The sequence below is a fragment of the Lutra lutra genome, chromosome 2, assembly GCF_902655055.1.
Source record: "Lutra lutra chromosome 2, mLutLut1.2, whole genome shotgun sequence".
Lineage (NCBI taxonomy): Eukaryota > Metazoa > Chordata > Mammalia > Carnivora > Mustelidae > Lutra > Lutra lutra.
Window position 1 is genome coordinate 196,228,656 of NC_062279.1, and position 8,847 is coordinate 196,237,502.

Genomic DNA, 8,847 nt, shown 5'->3' on the forward strand with positions numbered 1-8,847 from the left:
TTCAGAATGATGATTCTCAAGTTCTAGCCAGGCTCGAAAAAGGCATGGAAGATATTAGAGAAACCCTCTCCGGAGATATAAAAGCCCTTTCTGGAGAAATAAAAGAACTAAAATCTAACCAAGTGGAAATCAAAAAAGCTATTAATGAGGTGCAATCAAAAATGGAGGCTCTCACTGCTAGGATAAATGAGGCAGAAGAAAGAATTAGCGATATAGAAGACCAAATGACAGAGAACAAAGAAGCTGAGCAAAAGAGGGACAAACAGCTACTGGACCACGAGGGGATGATTCAAGAGATAAGTGACACCATAAGATGAAACAACATTAGAATAATTGGGATTCCAGAAGACGAAAGAGAGAGGGGAGCAGAAGGTATATTGGAGAGAATTATTGGAGAGAATTTCCCCAATATGGCAAAGGGAACAAGCATCAAAATCCAGGAGGTTCAGAGAACCCCCATCAAAATCAACAAGAATAGGTCCACACCCCATCACCTAATAGTAAAATTTACAAGTCTTCGTGACAAAGAGAAGATCCTGAAAGCAGCCAGGGAAAAGAAGTCTGTAACATACAATGGTAAAAATATTAGATGGGCAGCAGACTTATCCACAGAGACCTGGTAGGCCAGAAAGAGCTGGCATGATATATTCAGAGCACTAAATGAGAAAAACATGCAGCCAAGAATACTATATCCAGCTAGGCTATCTTTGAAAATAGAAGGAGAGATTAAAAGCTTCCAGGACAAACAAAAACTGAAAGACTTTGCAAACACCAAACCAGCTCTACAGGAAATATTGAAAGGGGTCCTCTAAGCAAAGAGAGACCCTAAAAGTAGTAGATCAGAAAGGAACAGAGACAATATACAATAACAGTCACCTTACAGGCAATACAATGGAACTAAATTCATATCTCTCAATAGTTACCCTAAATGTTAACGGGCTAAATGCCCCAATCAAAAGAAACAGGTATCAGAATGGATAAAAAAACAAAGCCCATCTATATGTTGCCTACAAGAAACTCATTTTAAACCAGAGGACACCTCCAGATTTAAAGTGAGGGGGTGGAAAAGAATTTACCATGCTAATGGACATCAGAAGAAAGCAGGAGTGGCAATCCTTATATCAGATCAATTAGATTTTAAGCCAAAGACTATAATAAGAGATGAGGAAGGACACTATATCATCCTCAAAGTATCTGTCCAACAAGAAGATCTAACAATTTTAAATATCTATGCCCCTAATGTGGGAGCAGCCAACTATATAAACCAATTAATAACAAAATCCAAGAAACACATCAACAATAATACAATAATAGTAGGGTACCTTAACACTCCCCTCACTGAAATGGACAGATCATCCAAGCAAAAGATCAACAAGGAAATAAAGGCCTTAAATGACACACTGGACCAGATGGACATCACAGATATATTCAGAACATTTCATCCCAAAGCAACAGAATACACATTCTTCTCTAGTGCACATGGAACATTCTCCAGAATAGATCACATCCTGAGTGCTAAATCAGGTCTCAACTGGTATCAAAAGATTGGGATCATTCCCTGCATATTTTCAGACCACAATGCTCTGAAGCTAGAACTCAATCACAAGAGGAAATTTGGAAAGAACCCAAATACATGGAGACTAAACAGCATCCTTCTAAAGAATGAATGGGTCAACCAGGAAATTAAAGAAGAATTGAAAAAATTCATGGAAACAAATGATAATGAAAACACAACGGTTCAAAATCTGTGGGACACAACAAAGGCAGTCCTGAGAGGAAAACATATAGCGGTACAAGCCTTTCTCAAGATACAAGAAAGGTCTCAGGTACACAACCTAACCCTACACCTAAAGGAGCTGGAGAAAGAACAAGAAAGAAACCCTAAACCCAGCAGGAGAAGAGAAATCATAAAGATCAGAGCAGAAATCAATGAAATAGAAACCAAAAAAACAATAGAACAAATCAACGAAACTAGGAGCTGGTTCTTTGAAAGAATTAATAAGATTGATAAACCCCTGGCCAGACTTATCAAAAAGAAAAGAGAAAGGACCCAAATAAATAAAATCATGAATGAAAGAGGAGAGATCACAACAAACACCAAAGATATACAGACAATTATAAGAACATACTATGAGCAACACTACACCATCAAATTTGACAATCTGGAAGAAATGGATGCATTCCCAGAGACATATAAACTACCACAACTGAACCAGGAAGAAATGGAAAACCTGAACAGACCCATAACCAGTAAGGAGATTGAAACAGTCATCAAAAATCTCCAAACAAACAAAAGCCCAGGGCCAGATGGCTTCCCGGGGGAATTCTACCAAACATTTAAAGAACTAATTCCTGTTCTCCTGAAACTGTTCCAAAAAATAGAAATGGAAGGAAAACTTCCAAAGTCTTTTTATGAGCCAGTATCACCTTGATCCCAAAACCAGACAAGGATCCCATCAAAAAAGAGAACTACAGATCAATATCTTTGATGAACACAGATGCAAAAATTCTCACCAAAATACTAGCCAATAGGATTCAATAGTACATTAAAAGGATTATTCACCACGACCAAGTGGGATTTATTCCAGGGCTGCAAGGTTGGTTCAACATCCACAAATCAATCAATGTGATACAACACATTAATAAAAGAAAGTACAAGAACCATATGATACTCTCCATAGATGCTGAAAAAGCATTTGACAAAGTACAGCATCCCTTCCTGATCAAAACTCTTCAACGTGTAGGGATAGACGGCACATACCTCAATATTATCAAAGCCATCTATGAAAAACCCACCGCAAATATCATTCTCAATGGAGAAAAACTGAAAGCTTTTCCGCTAAGGTCAGGAACACGGCAGGGATGTCCGTTATCACCACTGCTATTCAACATAGTACTAAAAGTCCTAGCCTCAGCAATCAGACAACAAAAGGAAATTAAAGGCATCCAAACTGGCAAGAAGAAGTCAAACTATCACTCTTTGCAGATGATATGATACTATATGTGGAAAACCCAAAAGACTCCACTCCAAAACTGCTAGAACTTGTACAGGAACTCAGTAAAGTGTCAGGATATAAAATCAATGCACAGAAATCAGTTGCATTTCTCTACACCAACAACAAGACAGAAGAAAGAGAAATTAAGGAGTCCATCCCATTTACAATTGCACCCCAAACTATAAGATACCTAGGAATAAACCTAACCAAAGAGACTAAGAATCTATACTCAGAAAACTATAAAGTACTCATGAAAGAAATTGAGGAAGACACAAAGAAATGGAAAAATGTTCCATGCTCCTGGATTGGAAGAATAAATATTGTGAAAATGTCTATGCTACCTAAAGCAATCTACACATTTAATGCAATTCCTATCAAAGTACCATCCATTTTTTTCAAAGAAATGGAACAAATAATCCTAAAATTTATATGGAACCAGAAAAGACCTCGAATAGCCAAAGGAATATTGAAAAAGAAAGCCAAAGTTGGTGGCATCACAATTCCGGACTTCAAGCTCTATTACAAAGCTGTCATCATCAAGACAGCATGGTACTGGCACAAAAACAGACACATAGATCAATGGAACAGAATAGAGAGCCCAGAAATAGACCCTCAACTCTATGGTCAACTCATCTTCGACAAAGCAGGAAAGAATGTCCAATGGAAAAAAGACAGCCTCTTCAATAAATGGTGTTGGGAAAATTGGACAGCCACATGCAGAAAAATGAAATTGGATCATTTCCTTACACCACACACGAAAATAGACTCAAAGTGGATGAAGGATCTCAATGTGAGAAAGGAATCCATCAAACTCCTTGAGGAGAACACAGGCAGCAATCTCTTCGACCTCAACCACAGCAACATCTTCCTAGGAACATCGCCAAAAGCAAGGGAAGCAAGGGCAAAAATGAATTTTGGGATTTTATCAAGATCAAAACTTTTGCACAGCAAAGGAAACAGTTAACAAAACCAAAAGACAACCGACAAAATGAGAGAAGATATTTGCAAATGACATATCAGATAATGGGCTAGTATCCAAAATCTATAAAGAACTTAGCAAACTCAACACCCAAAGAACAAATAATCCAATCAAGAAATGGGCAGAAGACATGAACAGACATTTCTGCAAAGAAGACATCAAGATGGCCAACAGACATGAAGAAGTGCTCCCTATCACTCAGCATCAGGGAAATACAAATCAAAACCACAATGAGATATCACCTCACACCAGTCAGAATGGCTAAAATTAACAAGTTAGGAAATGACAGATGCTGGCAAGGATGCAGAGAATGGGGAACCCTCCTACACTGTTGGTGGGAATGCAAGCTCGTGCATCCACTCTGGGAAACAGCATGGAGGTTCCTCAGAATGTGTAAATAGAACTACCCTATGACCCAGCAATTGCACTGCTGGGTATTTACTCTAAAGATACAAACGTAGTGATCCGAAGGGGCACGTGCACCCGAATGTTTATAGCAGCAATGTCTACAATAGCCAAACTATGGAAAGAACCTAGATGTCCATCAACAGACGAATGGATAAAGAAGATGTGGTATATATACACAATGGAATACTATGCAGCCATCAAAAGAAATGAAATCTTGCCATTTGCGACGACGTGGATGGAACTAGAGGGTATCATGCTTAGTGAAATAAGTCAATCGGAGAAAGACAACTATCATATGATCTCCCTGATATGAGGGATAGGAGATGCAACATGGGGGGCTAAGGGGGTAGAAGAGTAAATGAAACAAGATGGAATTGGGAGGGAGACAAACCATAAGTGACTCTTAATCTCACAAAACAAACTGAGGGTTGATGGGGGGAGGGGGGTTGGGAGGGGGGTGGGATTATGGACACTGGGGAGGGTATGTGCTATGGTGAGTGCTGTGAAGTGTGTAAACCTGGTGATTCACAGACCTGTACCCCTGGGGATAAAAATATATTATATGTTTATACAAAATAAAATTAATAAAAAAAATGTCTGATTTCAGCTCTAGACAAAAATGAAAATATCCAGTGGCCATAAATCTATGAATACAATTTATTGAATACATTTTTCAAGTCACTGCAGTGAAACAGACCAAATTGAAATGAGTCTATGAACCTGTCTGTTTTGTATCATATTATGTGAAAAGGGCCCACCCTGGACTGGGTCCAAATTGGCAGAAAAGCTTTTGAAGTGTGATACATTTTAATACATCTGTTAGTTGATAATGATTAATGGCCATATTTCAAACTCTTTAAGAAGTTTGAGATTTAGTGTCTCACCACTTCTAGGTAGATTTATCAGAGACCATTAACAGATATTTCCACAAGGAAAATTACCAATATTAAAAAGACTCCCTGTTGAAGTTGAATTGAGACATACTAGTGGAATAAGGATCTTTCACATTATCCAGACTCGATGATTACAGAAAATACTAGTTTACATGAAATATAATCTTATTTAACCTCATGACCCAGACTCAGGTAATAGAAATTAATGACATAGTCATTAAAATTGTATAATTCAGATTTCTTTTATCTATTAAGGTCATTAAAAATATTTCTTTTTGAGAGTCACTGTATTTATAAAAAAATTTTACAATAACCTAATCTCCAAAAATATAGTATATGTGTAGACCAAAATCTCCAAAAGGAAATAAAATCTGTATATTATTCTTACATCCATAGGATCATTGATGTCATAATATTTCATGTTGCATACTTTTCCTCAAGTCACTTTTATAGTAGTTGGCAGCTACTAAGTTTTTGTAAAAATAGTTTATGAATACACAAAAGATTCATGTGCATTCTACTTGAAATGTTAGGAAATATAAAATAACTTCGCAAATGTAAGCAATAATTAATCTATGATTTTATATGCCCATAGGTAATTGTGTTAGGTTCACCTGAGTGAATTTCTCTACTCACTAGTTATGATCTTAATCAATATTTTAATCTTGGAAGCACTTGCTAAGTACTTTACATTCCACTGATTACAATTATGCTAATTTTTTACTTGAAAATGTACTTAAGATGATAAGGTAAAGTTTTTTTCTAAAGATGTTACAACAAACACAAAGATAGATAAAAGAGAAAGGTCTTAATTCTAATAAAATCCATTACTCAGAACTTAATTAGAAATGATCAAATATTGCCTCAGTCCCTATAATATTAACATCCTCAGTATTCGTGGACCTGTTCAGTTTACTTTTAAAGTAAAACTATTGAAAGACATCAAAATACTTATCAGATATCCTTGTTAATACAATATATTGAGAATATTTCTCTCCCTGTGGTTTACTAAAGACCCTGCACTACTATGATTCTCTTCATTCTTTTCTCATTTTTCTACTTTTTCTTCTTTTACTTCTCAAAGCCTCAACTTTCTCTTACTCTGGCAACGTTTTCCCTGAGACGTTTCTCTCTCTTTTGTAGCTTTCATTATCTTCTCTGTCCTAGTGAATATGAAGCTAATATTTCCTGTGAAGATTGATAATTTTTACCTGTTCAGGGATTTTTCTTTTTTAGAATACTAATATTATTAAAAGTCTTAATGACCATCTACTATAAATGTGTATGTAATCAGGCAGTAAATTTGATTTAACAATTAGTGTGCAAAGATGCCATGTTATTTCAGATCTGCCTTCGTAGCATTATTTCTAATTAAGTACAACATTATGAAGACACCTGCATTGTTATTATCATGTTCAATACAGAATATTTGCTTTCCTGACAAAGTAGATTTCAAGTAATTTTAGGAAAGAAATCGAATTTGGTTATTGTTGGAATCTTAGTATGGGTGTCTTAAGATGCAGTCCAACCTTGAGAACTGCTATTATCATAATTATAGATCTAACAATACAAAATTGAATTTTAAACTTGCTCTGCGTGTTTGTAATTATCATGCTCTTTTTGAAGAGAACAAAAAAAAAGTGAAATAAATTGAAGTTAGAAATAATTTGAAGCCATAGTTCTCAAAGCATAATCAAAATTTCTTACTTTGTTCAAATGTTTGCTATCCCTATTTGTAACTGAAAATAATGTATTAGTCACAACATGAACATGCTTAATTTACCCCATGCCTAGAAAGTAAAGTAAAATAAAGTCTTTGATACTTCTTGTGCTGAGAGAATCATGAATTTAAAGCTCATAATCTCTAAAGTAAAATGAAGTGATTATTGTGTTTATTGTGATGTTTGTGATTATTGTGTTTACTTATATGAATATAAAAATGCAATATTAGTTTTTGTAAACTAGAGCAGTGATATTGGAAGTATTACATGCTACAGAATGCTGGGTATATAAAAAGAAGAAAGAAGGTTCTAGGAAGGTTCTAAAAAAACAAGTTGTATGTTAGTTATTAAAAATAAAACAACCTTCCACTTTATTCATTTATAAATGCAAAAAATTATAAGAATTTAAAGAAAAGTACTACTTTTTGACAGTTATGAGTAAAAAATAGCAAATTGCAAAATAACATGCTAAAGGGAAAATAATATTTGTTATTTAGTGCATATGTGTGTGAGAGAGATTGATAGGTAACTGGTAAGTGTGAGAAATACCTAACCCCAACAATTCATTATTTTTCTATGGTTACCAGAGAAAGAAAGAGGAAAGAAAATTGACTTGCACCTGTAACTTAAAAATTCAAATAAAACATTAGATAAAGCCCAGAGATCTTAGGCTGGCAATTAATTTTCATGTTCATTCATACCAAATCTTCTACAAATTTAAAATTCATCTACTGCATAGTATTCTAGTTCCCTTTCTACATTTCAGGTTAAGGTGCTAATGAGCTATGAAAAGAATAGTTAGTACCAGTGAGAAATAAAGCTCATGAAATATTCTAAACTGGAATAATCAGCTATAAAAATTACTGAGATTTTACATAATGAAGAGGCAGAATAACCCAATGTTAAGAATACAAACTTTAGAAACAGAATAAAAGGGGTTCAAATCTTGGCATTAAAACTATCTATTATACATATAGATATTAATATGTATATTTAATAATCCTTTGGTAACTTTTCCTTCTGCATTTTACAGAAGAAAAGTGCAGAAAGAGATACCAATGTAGGTTTCTTTGTAATCAAATGGAATAATCTATGCAATGTTCCTAGCATAGGTCTAGTATATAGTAAGTATTCAAGAAAAGGAAACTCTTTTTATTAGATGTGCACATTATTGTTGCTTTCATAGTTCAGAATCACTAAGCTTTTTATAATACAGTATCGTTTTACCACTATATAAAATCTCAATACGTTTTGTCTTTCCAGTGTTTTCTTTATCTTATTTTTATTGTCTTTCATCTGGAAGTACCTTATTGAGGAAGAAGAATCAATAGTGGAGGGAGGAGGCATCATATTACCAAAATAATTTACTTTCCATTGGATATTTTGATCTAGTGGATATTACAGTGTTATTAATCTTTATAGAACTTCATAACACTCTAACACTGATAGCCTCAGCTTAGATTCATAAAGTTTGTCATTAAATTTGAAATTTGCATTATTAAATCAGATCAATGAGGACTATCACCTCACAATAGCTCTATATAGATTTCTTTTTAAGTCTACTGTTTAAGGAAAGCAATTCAGGGAATATCAAAATCGTTACTTTTAACGTCCCAGTTGGCTTTGTCTTTCTTTTCACACTCAGGTAAAAATGTTTCTGCATTCATCTACCATGTGATTTAAAAAAAAAAAAAAATCAGTGTAAGAACACAGACACTTTGCTATTGGCCAAAAAAAAAGAAGGAGAGGGGGAAAATAGTATATGTAAACTTACTCATCTTTAGTAAAAAATTATACTTAAAAACTATACACTAGGGACAATTAGTTATTGTCATTGTTTTAAGACTGAA